This window comes from Numida meleagris, chromosome 11 (assembly GCF_002078875.1).
Source record: "Numida meleagris isolate 19003 breed g44 Domestic line chromosome 11, NumMel1.0, whole genome shotgun sequence".
Lineage (NCBI taxonomy): Eukaryota > Metazoa > Chordata > Aves > Galliformes > Numididae > Numida > Numida meleagris.
Genome location: NC_034419.1, coordinates 19,150,456 through 19,166,237, shown reverse-complemented (window position 1 = coordinate 19,166,237; position 15,782 = coordinate 19,150,456). Strand labels below are relative to the sequence as shown.

Genomic DNA, 15,782 nt, shown 5'->3' with positions numbered 1-15,782 from the left:
AAGGAAAAATCCTCTTCGGATATACGTTTCATCACTTGACTGGTTTTCATTATCTTGAGCACAGGCCACAAAGAAAGAAGCTCCCAGAGCATCCAAAAGCAAGGCGGATCTGTCAATACTTGCTCAGAGTGAGATTTAATCACTTTCACTTCAATTTTATGCACATTTGTTAACTCTTCCAAGCTTAAAGAGGAGAGATTTACAGTGCAAAAGATGAATTTTATTATAGCCTACAGGCATCTCAGGCTATTAAAGATATGAAACATTGTCTTAGTACTTCCAGCACTGAGCAAGAGCTGACAGTGTGATGGCTACAAGCCTGGATCTGCTCAGATTTCCTTTGCAGTCACTGTGGCAGATCACGCTTGCCTCTCTTTTTATATTTTCTTAATTCTTGCCTGGAAACCAGTACCATCAATGCCAGGTAAAGCTGTGGCTGGTTACCAGACTCTACTTCTGGCCCATCCAGCACGGAAGTGGACACATGCGGCCCTTCCTGTGGCTCTGTGCTGAAAAGCAGAGCTGCCCACACTGCTGCCTTTAGCTGGGGAATACATGAGCAGGAACCGAAAGCAACAGCCCTAAATACTTTTACACGCTCACCCCGAACCTGACAAAATGTAAATTTAATATCTAAATGTAAATAAACTGTTACATCATGTTTTCACATCTCTCCTGGTCTGTTCCCTACCATCATGTTGGCAATGTATCTGATAGATACCTACTATTCTATAAAAAAATGCTTTGCTCACTGCCTGTGTTGGTGGGTAGCTGTTTGTCTCTGAACTGCAGCCCGAACTGCCTGACTTTTACACAGATTATGCAGAACCTCATGTTTTAATAATAGAATCCGAATATATTAAATTACAAATATAACATGAGTTAAAAGAGTGTTCCTCCATAATTGCTTTACAGCCTTCTCTTCTCATAAATTATGTTGTATTTAGCTGTCACATGTCCCTGTCACTCTCAGCAAAGCAGCAACAATTAGCGGTTCAGCGCCGAGCACAGCCATAAATATCAGTGCTGTGTGAGTCGCCGAGAGGTTTGTCAGCAGATCAAGAATTACAACAGGGAGTGAGAAGTTGCTAAAGAGATTGTTTCTTTTTCCCGATCGCTAACTTACCAGTACCTGAACAGCCTGATGGCAGCCTGCTCACAAGCACAAAGGTGACAAGGGCCGGCCCACGGCTCTGCTGCCGTGTGTGGCTGACCCTCCTCTGCGTGCTGCCCAGCGAGGAGGGAGAATCCCATGTCACACGGCACTGCCACCCACCCCACCTCAGCCCTGCCATAGCTGGCAGGTCAGTTAGAAGACAGGGTCCTGCTCGGGTAATAAACACCGTGGGAATGGGTTCTTTCTGTTTGCGTGACTTCATCAGCCACCTGCTCTCCACAAAAGCTCCTGATGCATGCTGGAGAAGTGCTTCTGTTAAATACGTGGCAAAACATGATAGTGTGCAAAGCACTCAGCTGAGCACAGGAATAACTTTTAGTTCTGCTTAAAAGCCTTGCCGAATTGCAATATGCCTGACAGCAGCACACTAAGAAGAATGCAAGTTTTTATTTATTTTCTAATATATGCAGGATATAGATCTATTCTGATGAGCACGGCCCTCCAGATTCTGCACGTTATGCAGAACTCCCAGCAAGGGCTGCCTGGGGAGTAAATGCACTTTGGAAATTAGTAGAAGAACAATAATGTAATAGAACTGTATAGGTTTATACAGTCATCATGTATTTCTTTAGCTGCTCCTGTGACATGCTGTGCATTACAGCATGTATTACTAATACACAACTTGTAATCTCCAGGAGATGCTGGAAAATCAAAACCAGAATGAAAGTGGGTGGTGTCAATTATATTTGAAGTTTGCCTTTACTTTTTGTTGCTTTTTTTAAAAAATTCCTTAGTAAGATTTTACCCCTCTGCTTTGCTTTAGGAAATCAATTTCCTTCCTTCTTTTGGCCAGCACTGGGAGGGATGTCACCATGAATTTCTGTGAGCAATCGGGGCAGGCACTGCCTGGAGATGCTGCACACCGGGCAGGGCAGCTCTGCTCCCGTTTTGTTACCCAGCAGGATCCCAGAATCCCCGGGAACTCCACTTCATCCCCATCACTTTGGGATAAATGCAAACTTCCAGAAAAAGATCACTTTGGTTCTGTTAGGTATCGCCCATCGGTAACACTGCTGATTTTGTGCAGCTGCCTCACCCTCTCATAATTTAAGCTAAGGAACTCTTAGGAAAAACGGGCTCAGACTTTAATGAAGGATGTGCTGCGAGTGACAGCAGCAGTAAAAATACATGGAGTGGCAGCCAGAGAGAGAGGCCTGGGGCTGGCTGATCCTCCAGAAGAGCAGGAATCTCTGAACAGCGTAATTAGTTCATTAAATGCCGTCAGAGAGGATGGAGGGATGATGGCCTTGGGACGCTGAGGCGAGGGCCCGCGGGCACTGTCCAGCAGGCAGCAAGCCCGAGCTCCCAGTACACTTCCACCAGCTCCAAGCCCAAATGTGTTTTTTAAGTGTGGCAATAGGTACATTCTGTGTGAGTCGTTATCCGAAGCACAAGACCCTACACTGTCACTGCAAATAGGATCAAATTAAGCAGCCGCAGACACGGAGCACAAAGCTGAGAAGGAGCTGAAATGGCAGAAATGGAAATAGAGCCAAGTTGCTTAGCAACCATCCCCTCTTCCCCTGGATTGTGTGGGCCCAGAGACACCCGCGCTGCCAGCAGCTGTTGCTTGTAACGTAAAGGAGCGTTCCCGTATTGCCGTGTGCCAAGGAGCGCCGCGCCGTGCTGCACGAGAGACGTGTCCCAGCACGGCAGGGCCCTGCCATGGCACTGCCATTTGTTTTGCTAAGAGCAGGGCAGCCCACCTGGCTAGGCTGGTCTTGTCCAGAGAAAAGTCACCAGGAATGTGGAACAAGGGAGGCTTAGCCACCCTCTGCACCTGCACCGATTCCTTCTCCGGCACCAAACTGAACCTTCACTCGCACAGTACTGATGCTCCAGACACCTCAGCCTGGGCACGCAGGGCCATTTCTGAAGGAACACACCAAAGTTGCACATCTCTGCTCCGATCTATGGGTGAAGGAGTTCCATTTAGAAGGGCATCAGATTTCCACAGAGGCTGCATTTTCTTTCTTCACTTTGCTAGTGAACAGACAGTTTCCTGGATGGATGCAGCTTTGGAGGCATTCGTTTCAGATTCTTCTGTAGAGATAACATTAAAATTCCCCTGCATACTGAAGTGATGCCTGATTTTGCAGCCTGAGTGGCCGGCAATGAGCCCAGCCCTGGGCAGGGGGTGCTCAGCTGGCGGGCAGCCCTGAGGGGATGCTTCTGCCTGGGCACCGTCTTCTCTTTTAGGAATTTAGAGTTTTCTTCAGTGCTAATCTCAAGTTTTATTCATTGGATTGGAAGTGTTGTAGGTTGCCAGGAGTGTATAATAAATAATAAAATACACTAGGTGTAAGGAAAAGCTTGAAAATCTGCTGAAGATGATTTAAATATTTCCATCAAATGTCCTTTGAGAGATGAGTTTTTGCTAACAAACACTGTCCGGTGCCATTATGGTATTTGATTTGGTTTGCTGAGATTCATTAGATTGGAAGATACATGCAAAACAAGGCTCGAAGAACTGCCCTCCTCAGCCCTGCCTGCACCCTGCACCGCAGAGGAGCCAGGGCTGCCTGCAGCAGGTTGCCATGCAGAGGAGGTGTTCCTGCTGCTTAACATAGAAAGTGTTATCTAGGAGCCTCCTGCTAGCAGGGAGCGAGAAAACACATTTACGTAGTCAGGAAGATGAAAGTCTTGCCTTTTTCTTTTTCTCATATATCCATATAAAGCAAACAGCTTGTGAAAGAAAAAAAAACCCAACCAAAACCCACACACACAAAAACTGTGTAAAAATATGGGATAAAGTTTCTGAAACAAAGCTCTTGAAATTAACTGCAGACAGCTGATAGGTTAATAATAATAAATGACAGCAATAAAACTACTGCTCTAGAAGCCTCTCAGCCCCTTTTCCTAAGAGGCATTCACCTGTTGCACCGTGTCCTTCCAGAGGCTGAGGGATCCTGCGGGTTCCTGCGCACACGGCCGCGCCGCAGCTTGCAGAGCTGGGCTGACTGCGCTTGGGCAGAACACAGCTGGGCGAGGACTGTGAAGAAAGAGGTCACCATCTCTTGGGAAGCAAAAGCAAGTAGCTTTTCCAAGTATCCCACGGTTGAAATGCATCCACCTGATGCTGCCAGGAATACATGCAAGCACGGAATTCAGTGCTGAGAGTTCACCTGCTGGGATGGGAAGCGGTGAAGAAAATCCTAACGCTGCCTGAAATCATCACGAGTCACGGTGGACAACGCAGACAAGTTTTACCTTGTGTAACCACGCAGCATAGTACCAATGTCACAAAAACATCAAGTGATTCGAAAGAAAAAACCACAAAAGCCACCAAACAAGCCTCCCCCACCTGCCCACAGACAGGGATCGAGGAAGACAAGGCCAGCTCCTCTTCTGGCTCAGCTCCACCAGCTGCAGCAGGAGGCTGGAAGCCAGACGTCCAGCCAACACACCCGGCTGCACCACCAATGCCACTCCAGTCTTGCTTCCCATCTGCAGAATGGTGATAATGTTTATAACCTCCTACGTCCAAGAGAAATCACAAGGTGAACGCTAATGCCCAGGCATGATGAATAAGTGATTAATGTCAGCAGAGCACAATCAGAAAAACAGCCTAAGCAATCTTGCACTTCAGTGCTGTTTTAAATACATTTGTAAAGTGGATTCACCTGGTTCACCTACACTTCTTTCAGAATGCAATTAATAACGAAACAATTACTTCAAATTATTAGAATAATTACACCTATGCATATGCATACAAACGTAATGTACACAGCAGGGCTGGGTAAATGCTGCATGCATATTTCTATATGAAGAGCGTTCACGCATTCCTGTTTACACAAATATATTCCACATCTAAATGTGTCATATTCTAACCAGGGCTACATTTTTCCTTCAAGGCCTTTTTTTTATTAGCCCTTTTAGAAATTGATATTTACCCTGTGTATTATACAGCCCCCAGGCAAACTCAGACTGCATAGCTAGCGGAGTGGATTATATAGCTACACTTGAAGTGAGCCTTGCACCCAGGGGACTGGCAAAATATTGTGCCGAGTAGTGCCAGGGCCATAAGTAACAATTACAAATATCCAGTATAATGGATTCTTTTAACTAGGATTGCTTTGAAGTTCCCAGAAGGATTTAATAGGAAGAAAAGTACGACCTTGCCAGTTCCCCAGAGCACACTGGGATTTGAAGAAGGGTTTTCTTTAAGCAAAAGTCCATTTAGCTTATAAGGATTTCAAGTACTAGCTGCCACCAGAGGTGTAGGTTTTTAGCTCATCTTATTTTTTTTTTTTTTGAGAATAGAAAATGTATCTGATAGGAAGAATAATAAAGACAGTTCTTGGGTGAGATAATGGCATAGCAAGAGGAAATCAGCTCAGGTCAAAGTGGAAGCGACCTGGCATTTTTATAGCCTAAGATGGTTTGTTAGAGTTTGAGTAGATAAAATATGTTTGCATTGTTGTTCTGCAGATGTATTAGATTGAGACCAATAGGCTCTTGAATTTTTTTCTTGATAGGGATGTGAAAATTCTAAGCTCAGCCAACGTAGAGAAAGCAGTTGTATTAGATGGATGCTTGCCGCACAGTACAGAGCTGGAAAATTCTGACTTCATTTCCAGTCAGTAGAACAATACCCATTAATTTCAGTGAAGCAGGCTCTACCGGGCGAATCCCAGGAAGGATGGGGTGCTTCTCGTACTGATCGCTCTAAAACCCCCAAATGATGTAAAGATCAATTTGCAAAGTCAGGATGCACCATTGCTCTTAGCACTCTCCTCTTGAGCAAAAGCAAAGATTGAATCACGTATCTGGAAGTTGGGCACGTTTTCGTACGGTGCACTGGGTAAGTAATGAAACCTCTCTCGCACACTGGCTTTGAAGTCACACTTCCCTAGCACAAGGGGAAAGTAATACAGGTGTACGTGGGAGGTAGTTCTGCCTAACGATGTAGGGCAGCCCTTACACATCCCCAACTTTGCTCTCTGGACAGCAAACGTAAACTGTGCAAAGACAAGCGAGGAAAAAACCCTACAGAATGTGGCACAAAACATACACTGCTCATTTTTACGACAGTTTAGTGGTGAACTCCACTCTCAAGTTGCACGTCTACAGACCAGAGCGGCATTGCGCTGTGTGGCTGAAATCCTGCTCCTGCCAGAGTCACGGGGAAAGCACCTGCTGGCTCCAGCAAAGCCAGGATTGCTCACAGTAAAAGTTTACAGTACAGTATAAAATTACTGTGCAAAGTTATTGGCTTCCGACAGTGTTCCTATTGCATTTTTCCACCTGGACGAAGGGAGCACTTTGTGTTTCTCAAGCTGTGCTGTATCAAGCCAAGCCCTCCTCCCTGCCAGCAGCCAAACCACCGGCAGCACCTCGGGGCCAGCTGCCCTTCCTGCCAAAGCACCATGTCCTGATGGGAGACGTGCATACAGCAAGAGTAATGCTGAGTGCTATGGGAGATTTACTCCTCTGAAGAACATTATAAAGATACGTACCTGTATTAATTCTTATCAAATCTAAAAATAGGCTATAAATGGAATATGAGAGACATGTTCCCCCTTTGCAACAGCGAGAATATAATCATTTATGAATATTTACCAATGGAAGTGAGAGTTCTGTGGAAACACACAAAAGCATGTCATTTATTTCTCTGCTTCTGAACTGCCTATGCTGATAACACTGTCAGAGTCAATAAACTCCTTTTGTTAAGCTGGAAAGATGATCTAAACTAGCTGCAGTGACAGACACTGCTTTCAGCCTCCTCAGGACTGTGCTAAAAGATAATTTTTATCAGCCACACCTTCGACTACTTTGCAAGATATTATTAAGGTAGATGCCTTCAGAGACAGACTCGGAGGCTGTTGTCAGTGTTAATTTTCCCATCTGAGCTGTTACAGGAAAACAAGACTTTGTGTCAAAGAACAGAGCCAGACAAATAACATTTACAGCTTGAAAAAGCATCATGTTTTTGCCAGAAAGATGCCTGTAAGACTGAGATTTTGAGTCAGGTAATAAGATTGCAATAGAAGAGGATTAGTTTTATCCTCCTAAATAAAAGCGCAAACCAACAAAATATTGTACCACCGAAGAACATCAATCTTGAGCATGTTTGGCAGCACCTGCCTCCTATCTCCTACTTGTTCAGCTTTGCAGATAAAAACTTCTGGGTCAGGTGAGGTTTGAAAGTGTCTGCAATACCGGGCACCGGGATCAAAGAATAAACAGCAGAAAGCCTTATCAGTGCTACCAGCAAATGAAAGATTGCAGAGAGGCTTTAAGAAGACCTAGCAGGAAGAGCAGTCATGACTCGCTGGAGCATTTATGCACTTAGATAGGAGATGCAGCTAAGGGATGGGGTGAGGGAACAGAACCCCCCGACCTGCACAGCTAGGGCAAGAAGGAGCAAGCGGGCAGGGCCGCTCTCCAGGCAGCACTCGCTGCCTGAACCTTCCCACACCACATTCGCAGCGCTCCTCTGCTGGCAGCGGTGCCCCAGCCCCACCACAGAGCAGGACGGGAGCTCAGGAAACGGACTGCCAAATCTTTATGAGATGGTGGCAGGGAAGAAACAAATCTGATTCACATCGCTCTTTAATTGGAGCTGACGGTACAGAAAACAAACCCATTTCAACTACAAGTAAAATGCTTCCGTTTGAATGCTGTTGACTGGAAAGATAATGAATAGTAGCAAATTATTTTCACCTGCTTAAAACAAAGCAATTAATAATACTTTGGTTATCTCACCTGGAAAGCCAGGCTCTGCTGAGAGCTGTTAAAGCCGAATGTGAAAACAGTTTGCATGAAACATAATTAAAACTATGACCTGAGTGATCTTCTAAGATGTCTCAAAGGAGCCCTGAGTCAGTGCTGTAAGAAATGATTCCTCTCTGCCGCCATTCTTCCTGATGCTGTTCCAGCTGGTTCCCACACAGACCATTCCGTCCTGCCCAGAGGAAACATTTCTGATGCTCTTGCCCAAGAAGCACCTTTTCCAGTCAGCCTCCATCCTGGGAACACCTCAGCACTTCTCCATGCAGATCATTTCCTTTCTTACTGCCACATTCAGTAAATACAGCTCTCCGTGTCTAGCAAATTGGATTCATTCAATGATCAAACCATTGAAAATACTTCTGTAATTAATCATTACGCTTAATAAAAATCAAGAAAATCAGAATGCTGTGCAGTTGCTAAACAAGTGGAATACAGGATTGAACAACATGCCCTTATTTTTTCTAAAGAAACCTATAGTCAGTAATGGGTTTCGTACTGAGTCAGAGTACAACGGTGTTTTCTCTTTACTCTGCTAACGAGTTACAAAGGACTCCATTACCTGCACTAGCTTTCCCAGCTCTCCTCCTGCCTGCTGCTGTCTTATCCCCCGGGCAGCCCCCTCAGCACAGTGGATGTGTCTGTCTGCACAGCCAACACCAGAAGGCTTGCGGGGACCTGGCTTCAAACAAAGCCATCCGTTTCCACCAAACAGCTGAGGTGCTCACGGAGTCAAAACCTGACTCAAGATCTGGAAATGCATGCCACTGTTTCGATAGAAAAAAGAAAATAAGATGACACCCGATGAGAAAAGTTTTGCAGAATTTGGATTTTGGCTCAGGTCAGTCTCCCCATCAATGAGCTGCCCCTTGTGCCATCACGCACATCCCTCAGCAAACACAACCCTGCACCTGATGAACGTGACAAGGAAACCAGGCAACGCATCAAGGCGGATCAACTGAGACACTGCTTCACGTTAAAAAGAAACAAAAAAACACAGCACTTTAAATAATATTCCCTTAATGCTTTAGGATTCAGCACGCCAGCTTAAAATACACACATGTAACCACGTTAAACCGCAGGCCTCTTGGCATGAAGAATACGTACAGACTAACGATACTTTCACAGAGAATGTGAGGATGTGTGCATTTGTTAGTCTGCCTGGACATGTGGGGTATGCTGTACTGGAAAGCAAAAGAAGACACGTGCACAGCACCCACAGCCCCTGTTCCTCCCACACAAGTGCTCTGAACGACTTCGGTGCCAGGGAAAGCACTGCCCTGCCCCTGCCTTCAGCCTGGCCTGCTCCAACTACTTGGCACGGAGCTGCAGGTGACAAACATCTTAATAGAAAAATCAAGGATATTCATGAAGTGCAAAGAGGCTAAGTTCACTGGAAGATTTATTCATGCTGTATAACTCTGTAATACCAAGTGTCTAACAAAATGATGTTTTGAGCTGCATGGTTCAACAGCACCATTTCACTGCAATCAACATTTTATTTTTTTTGCAGAAAGTCTTGATTTCAAATATCTTGGAAATGTTTAACAGCTGATATTAGTAAGAGCACAGATTTAATGCAAGGCTCTTTATCCTGCCGACACGATAAGCATCGTGACAAGGGGTGTAACTATGGCAACTATTTCCCCCTGTTTTCCACGGAGCTGCAAGAGCAGACGTCTCGCTCGATGCAGTGCCAGATGTCCCCAGTTAAGCCTCGGTGCTGAGTTACAGAGCAGTCACCGAGCAGAACCGCAGACCCCAGGGCTGGAACACCTTCCTTTTCTATTTCGTGTTTCAGCTGTGTTTCATGGGCATTTACATGTATTTAGTCATGAGTCTAATTCTCTTCCTTTTTATGCACTATGGTTGGAAAGCAAAAATGTACCTCCTTTCTTTCACTGTCAGAGTTCAAAACAAACGGACTCATCCCAAAGTCAAAACGCCTTTTTCTTGAAGAAAAGGATGCTCTCCTCTTTAATGTATCAACATACACTGCTGGAAAGAGACACACACATTTCCTTCCCTGAAGCTAATAAAGAGAAAAAACACCAATGCTTTGCAGAGATGCTGGATGTGAAAGTGGTGCATATTTGCAATAAGAGAGATGCACTGAGAAAGGCCAATTTCTCATATGCTATTTATTTGTTTTCTTACTGGCCCCAAAAAACACAAACAAAACCAGGCCCCTTCTGCACAAATATATTCTCTGTTTGCTATCTGTGTCAACATAAAATAATATCTATCTCATTTCACAGCACAGCTCTGTGTCAGTGACAAACGCTGCGCTGTACCTTCCGTTCTTTTTACTCATGTGCTCCTCCAGCTCATCAGCACTGCCATTTCCAGGGTTTGTTTTTCCCAAGGATGACAATATCTATCAATGCTTGAGTAAAATCACCAAAGATACACAGCTGCACGCAGGAACCTGCTTGGACAATGCTATCTGTCTATTGTGGAAGCAAACCAGAAATTTTTGATGGCAGTTCTTCAACCAGAGGAACGGCAGCTATCACAAACACGGGTACTTTGGTTTTTTTCCCCCTGATTCTCTGCCCCTCCTGCTGGGAAGGGGGAGTGAGGGCTGTGTGGTGCTGAGCCACCCGCCGGGTTAAACCACTACAAACATGCAAAGGTAAAGTGAACACTTAAAGTGGTTCTTAAGGTTGTCTTTCAGTTCATCTGGCAAGATTGGGGTCAGATTTGTGCTTACAAACATTTATAACTGATATGAGCATCACTGACAATCTCAGAGCCTAAGTGCTTCCATCACGTATGACTTGCAGTGTAAAGCAGTACAAAAATCTGACACTGAATTGAAGTGATAATGGTTTGCAATATAATTAAGACGACTCAACCAATAAGGACTAAAAGCATGGCTTAGGTTAGTAAAAATACCTCTTATAAAGGATCCAGACAGACCTGCACGTGGGAAGGACATCTGTCTGAAGAGAAGGAAGCTGCAGTGTGCTCCCCACACGGAGCCTGATGGACTTGGTGCAAACCAAGCAAGGAGACACGGCTGTCCCATGGACAGGGCTTCCTTGCACCTGGTTGGAATCACCTGTCCATGGCCAGGCCTTTGGTAAAAGAAACACTGACAAGCTACTTGGCAGCACTTACAGTCCCATCACAGACAAGACTCCTTTCTTTTGGTGAGCATGGGCTGCGAGGAGCCTGAAGCTTTGCTTCCAGCTCAGGTGCCATCTCCAGCAGCAAACCCAGCAGGGACCCATGGGGTCCCACAGGAGGTGAACCCAGAGCAGAGCCTTTCTCCCTCTCCTCCCTCCGTGGGCAGCCCCATGCAGCCAGCAGCCTGCCCCGCCGGCTCCACACACACAGGTGCCCTCTGCTCTCTTTCTACAGGGAGGAAGAGGAGGTGAGTGCCCTCACACCACATCGGCTCGTGGGGACTTTTGTTGACTGAACTCCACTGCCAAATCTGCTCAATCCTGTTCCTTCAGTGACAGCTACGATCAGACCTCCTCCTTATACCGGAGGGGAAAACAATTTAAGTCACTCATTTAATACAGGTTTTGCACCTAACCTTATCATCCATATAGATTTCATCACAAATGTAAGTCACTCACTTCTAAACCAGATGTTAGATGTCCTTAAAATAATTCATATCACCGTCCTTCACTCCCCGCAGCATGTGACAGCTGCTGCGGTGCCGATGGCTGCAAACCATTTCACAGGAACAGAAGCAGAGCTGCTTCACGGACGTTTTAATTCAGCACAGAATTTTTTAAGGAGAAGCAAAAGAGGAAAAACATCTTGCCTTGGCAAACAGGAGGATAACATGTGTGTCCCAGGGGGTGTGTTAATAGCTGCCATTGGCCAGAGCTGAGCAAAATGAAATGTGTAAGTGAAGAAATCCCTCACCAGCACCACCGAGCTGCAGGTAACTGAGTTACACCAGAGAACGGCCACTGAGCATCCAATTTAAGCACTGTCGCTGCACTTCACAGTCCATTGGAAATATTCCCAGGGTACTGCATCTCAAGCATCCCCTGAAGGCCTGTCCTTCCTCCTCTCTGCATCCCAGGCCCTGACGCTGGGCTGCTGTTATCTGAAATGGGTCTGCACCATCAGTCGGCGACGGCTACTCGTGAATAACAATGCTAAATGCAATTAACGGACTGCAGTAACTACAGACAAACTCAAATGCTGCAAAACAAAGACATCGCACTCGAAAATCACCAATTGCAAATGAGATCAAGGAAATCTGCAAAGATTCTAAACCGGAAAGTCTGAAATTTAGCTTCCTTACTACTTCTGAACCCACGGCAAAGTACAAAGCTCAGTAGATATGTCCTTCCATCTTTGGCTTAGTGGCTGTTAACTGTTCTCTCCTAAAATCTCTTTTCTAGCTACTTCCAGTCAAACTACCCACACTTTCACCCACAGTGGCCACATAACATTGTGCTTCTATGTTAGTCAGTCACTACTGGGCTTGGAAGGTCCTTATATCCCGTCGGGTTTTGCACCGAGGTACAAAACAAGCTGCTCTTGGGAACAGTTACACTGTATTCACAGCAGAAACAATACTTACAGGAGTGCAGTCCTGAAAGCTGCAATGCGCAATTGTAACGCTTCCCATTGCCTGGGTGGAGGAGAGAAGAAACAGGCCGCAAACATTCCCTGTCCAAGTCCGGGGCAATTTTGGTGCTTTCAGAGAGATTAGGCTGAGAACGCCCGGTCTTATTTCATAAGCCTACTTCTTTTTCTTTGAAACACCTCATCAATTTCACTGTGAGGATGGGAGTGCACATAAGAGACTGCAGCAGCTCCCGCGTGAGAGCAGCAGCAAGGCAGGCCTGCCCCGGAGCCATCCGCCCTCCTCAGGAGGAGGAGGTTCATTAGAACTACATGGATGACAAGAGAGCCAAACATCCTCGTCTTTTCACCGGTATTACAACTTATGAATTTGAAACATTCTCCCAGAGAGGATGTAAGAATTGATAGATTAGTCAAAGGGATAACGCAGCACTGCTAAGAGTTAATCAGGCAAGAAGGGAGAGCGGGACTGGGCCGCGAGGTGTAACAATGTATATGCAAAATCTGCAACCTGCTCTTCTTCCAAATTTCCTGGGAGAAAAGATCACAGAAAAGGACAAACAAGGGAACCGAAGAGGAATACGAATGCTAATAAAAGAATTAATGCCCATCTGTGTCTCAAAGATATCTATCTAGCTGCCTACCTTTTTAATAATCAAAGCATCTACAGTCAAGAATAATGTGTACAACTCGCACTGTTCAAACCTCACACTATAAGGTGATCACTGAAGTACATAAAGAATCCCATTCTTTTTCAGTGGAAACAGACCGACACCTTCTCGCCTCTTTGCGGTCTTGTATCATAGAAGTCACGAAAGGCGTGAGTCAGTCTGCAAAATGATCGCTCTGGGAGCATGCAATGGCGCAGACATATTAAAGCACATCATCAGAGCCAGGTATTCTGCAGCGCCGCAGGACAGGCCCGGTCCTCGTGCATGCAGTCAGAGGGCCTGGCACAGGCTGCAGGCGTTGTGCCCACCTGGGTGCTGCTGGCTCCCGGCGTCCCCCGGCACCTGCCAGCTCTGCACCGGCACACACACAGCTTCTCCAGCGAGATTTCCTGCCCACATAATAACACCGAGCAAAATAAATCTCGTAAGTAACTCAAGTCCAACAATGCTTGAAGCCAAAAAGACAAAACTTGGCTTCCCCGGGCCTGTCTTCAAGTCTCATTCGAGCAATAGTTGCACTGGATTTATTTCGGAGAGGTTTTAAAGGAAATCTTTAAATACCTCAGACTTCTCTCAGCCATACGAAGTGCGGTGATGGCATAAGAAATATTTATTCACCGCAATGGGTACCCTTCAAATCTTGAAACATCAGGAGAGGAGTCCAACTTTGCACTGCTGAGGAGAGTAATTGCAAACTCACTTGTATCACTCATAAGATGTTTAGAGAGAGAATAATTCCAGGCACAGTCTGGCTGCTGGGCAGCAGAGTGCTGCCATGGATGTACAAAAGCTGAAGGAAAACATTGAACCAAATCGATATTGAGAATGGGTAAAAACTGAAATGCAAACTGAATGTGCAAAGTGAATGGGGGGGAAGGGAGCGATGGGAAAGGAGGTACGTGCTCAGAACAGAAGTTCTGCTTCTTTCTCTTTGTTAAAGAGGGAACCTCATCGGATGTAGCTGGGCTCAGAAAATATGTGCAACTGCATAAGTAATTTTGGGAAGAAATGCTTCCATTTCAGTTCCTAGCTGGAATTTGCAAAAGTATGGGAGTGCCAGGGCTGGATAAAGGAGCCCTGCTTGCATCTCTCGGCCACAGGCATGTCTGTAACAGGTCCTGACCACTCCAGAGGCAGCTCAGGAGAAACAGCACGTGCTGATTGTGAGAACAGAGAGAAAAAACATTTCTGAGCTGTGAAAAATTGAAAAAAGAAAAATTGCCTGCAGTCTGCAGCGTGGCACAACAGCAGAAAATCTGTCTTATTCAAAGATGCATAAAAACAAGAATTAAGATCAATAATATTAAAAAGATTTTAAACTTTGTTAATGCAAATGACAATACAGTCTGTTACAAAAAAAAACAAACCATTTTTGCTAAGTCTTTCACAGATGCCAGCATTCTGCAGTCTCCTAGCAGGTAGGAAGGACAGCCTGGCCATGGTTTGAAGGAACGACAGACAGAGCACAGTGCTGGGCACTGCACACAGTGAGGAGTCACCCCAGCCCTGACCCTGCAGCGATGCAGCTGAGATGCAATAGATGTTCCCCATATCCCATTTGTTGCCCAGTTCTTTGTGCCACGTCCAAACCAACTGAAAAGAGCAGTTCAAGGATCAGTTAAGAACAACAGGAAAAATACTCAGGTTTTGCAATAAAAAGTAACTGAAACAAAACTGCAAAGCTACTGCAGAGGAATCAACTTATGACCCCCAAATCAAGTTTCAATAGTTCAGTAGTTCAGATCGATAGTTCAGAACGCTTATTTTCCTAAGCTAGAAGAAATGGGGGAAGGCCATGTTATTCAAGAACAGAACCTTCTCAGAAGGGGGTAAAAAAAAAAAAAAAAAAATTACCCCCCAAACTTGCTAAATAAGGAGGTTAATTCGTTTGTGCATTTGATGCCTGAGCCCCTCAAGCATGAAATCTTATCATTTGGAATCCATTCTCCAGGCGGAGTTCTGCAGCCAATGCACAGAAGATGCTTGTTTGGATGCAACTGTGCCATGCTTACAAAGTGAGCATATCATTGCTAGGAGAAATTTATGATAAATGTTTATTTCTCAGTAAGTTATTCTAGAATATAAATAGATGCAGTGAAGACCTGTCAAAGTCTTTCACTTATCAATTTTCACTGCGTATTCTCATTTCTTAGCAGTCTCACTGAACAGAAAATCCTTCAAGTGAGGTTAAACACAGAGCACTATTCCTTGGGATGAAACATGCGGGATTTAAAATGAAAATGATGCTTCAATCTAGAAAATAATGGCTCTGTACTGCATGCTTGTAGGGTGGGATGAGCTCTGGAGCATCCCGCAGTTTGGACACGAGGCTGCCAGGTCCCGAGCTGCTGCTGGCCCTGCGGGGTGCACGGCCCAGGGGCAGCTCGACCTGTTTGCCTCTTGCAGCACAAGCAGATTGGTTTGCAATCATGTCATGGCTCACATCATTATCACGCAGTCTGAGCCATGGCACGTGTATCCCAGAAGAAGCACAACCGAGAAATGTTCCGTGGTGCTGCACACACCTCACAAACGATCCCAGCACTTTGCAATCACCATGGAAATTCCTCTGCATACAAATTCAGCAAAAAAAACCCAACAAAACAAAACAAAAAAACCCACCAGGTTATAAAGCAGAGGAA

The 15,782-nt window shown here is 45.4% G+C and overlaps 1 protein-coding gene and 1 long non-coding RNA gene across 2 annotated transcripts in view; one reads left to right on the top strand and one right to left on the bottom strand.

The window, feature by feature from the left end:
* The window catches only part of LOC110405086, a 142,736-nt gene extending 126,960 nt beyond the window's left edge, over positions 1 to 15,776 (top strand). The window contains exon 3 of the long non-coding RNA XR_002442677.1: positions 4,074 to 15,776. This is a non-coding gene — a long non-coding RNA (uncharacterized LOC110405086). The remainder of the gene's footprint in view (positions 1 to 4,073) is intronic.
* The window catches only part of GRM7 (glutamate metabotropic receptor 7), a 239,030-nt gene that overhangs the window by 4,344 nt on the left and 218,904 nt on the right, over positions 1 to 15,782 (bottom strand). The gene's annotated exons all lie outside the window — the stretch shown is intronic.